This window comes from Amphimedon queenslandica, unplaced genomic scaffold (genome assembly GCF_000090795.2).
Source record: "Amphimedon queenslandica unplaced genomic scaffold, v1.1 AMPQUscaffold_13314, whole genome shotgun sequence".
NCBI lineage: Eukaryota > Metazoa > Porifera > Demospongiae > Haplosclerida > Niphatidae > Amphimedon > Amphimedon queenslandica.
Window position 1 is genome coordinate 162519 of NW_003546450.1, and position 1532 is coordinate 164050.

General features: G+C 30.8%; 1 long non-coding RNA gene across 1 annotated transcript; it reads right to left on the bottom strand.

The window, feature by feature from the left end:
* Nucleotides 1-1426, bottom strand: LOC109583280 (uncharacterized). The gene is made up of 6 exons (XR_002185445.1): nucleotides 1158-1426; nucleotides 930-982; nucleotides 773-870; nucleotides 678-730; nucleotides 441-622; nucleotides 1-397 (listed from the first exon to the last, which is right to left on the bottom strand). It is a non-coding gene; the product is annotated as an uncharacterized LOC109583280 (long non-coding RNA).
* Nucleotides 1427-1532: the final 106 nt, after the last annotated feature.

Sequence of the window (1532 nt, forward strand, 5' to 3'; positions counted from 1 at the left end):
CCAGAACCGGAGATGAGTGCTAAAAACCGGAGCCGGAGACGACCCGGAGATGATTGCTGAAAACCGGAGCCGGAGACGATGGAGTCCGGAGCAGGAGATGAGCGCCAAAAAACGGTGATGGAACTCGGATGAGTCCTCCGGAGATGTGATGCACATTAAAACATAGATTTTAGTCTTACTCTGCCGATCAGTTCCAAAGATTTATGGCTTATTTCATTATTTATACTGTACAGATGTTAGTTATAATTTTACAGCTCTAATCATTGTTTAAAATTATCACTTTGAGTGATGAATTACAATCATGCCATGATGAGCCTTAAAAATAAGGCAATTTTTGATTGAAAACAATGGAGAGTCTCTTTGTAAAATACTTTTCCATGATCAGTAGAATCAATGTCTACAAATTAAAAAAAAATATTTTCAGTACTTTAAAAATATACCTTAATTTCTTCTGGCCACATTTTTATATTAACATGAAAATAGGTCTTTCAAGGATATCACTTTCTATATCCATCAAATGTACTGTATTCAAAGAAATATGAATGTACTAAAATTAATAAATAATTTAAACCAAAATAATGACATCACTTGGGAATAAAAGATCCTTGTTGCTCAGAATCTTCTATATTATGCATATTTGATTTAATTGAATAATTTTTGTGAGCAAATTAATTTACTTTGAAAATGAGGATTACTTTCTAATGTAATGTAGTCAGCATTTCATCTAAATCTGATTTAGGATAAATAAACAAAATTAAATGTACCTTATTACCTTGGGGCTCATTGTTCTTTTTAGTGTGAAGTTCTATAGTTGAGGGACATGCTCATTCAATGCAGCTTCATCTATTTTGTTTGTCAGTGATATTAAAGCTAAATGATTTGTGTGATTAATTGTGACGATACCATTTGAAGTAATCATAACACTATACCTAGTATTATTGATCCACATCTTTTTTAGCCACTTATATTTTGTCTAAAGCACCTATCAATATGCTTTTCATTACAATTAATTACAAAATAGATACATAATATACATGTATGCACCTTATACACAGTGTCTCTAAACAATCATCATTACTTTTATTACACCAATTAACATGTTATATTTCATGCTTCAAATAGAATACTTGTACATGCTTAATGTATGTACTATGTACCTGTACTTCATTCACTCTTCAATGATTTTATTGCCTTCTTTTCCTTCCATTTTGCTTCACTGCTGCAATTGCTTTTCTAAAAATAAAAATAAAAACGATATGGATACATCTATTGGTGTGCAACTAAATGTATCAAAGGTGAATTTGTAAAACTTTTATATCGTGTCAAAAAGAAAAAACTCCTCTGCATTTGGTTTAGCTGCCTAAAAGTAAAATGATTACTGAGAAAAAAGTTGGAAACTGAGAGAAATTGTTTCACAACTGAGCATGACTGAAAGCTTTTGATAATAAGCAAGGCAAATTACCATGAAGATAAAATTATTTCTTCTTTGTACAAAATATGTTCAACAATAAAATCTTGTTGCTAGGCTAATC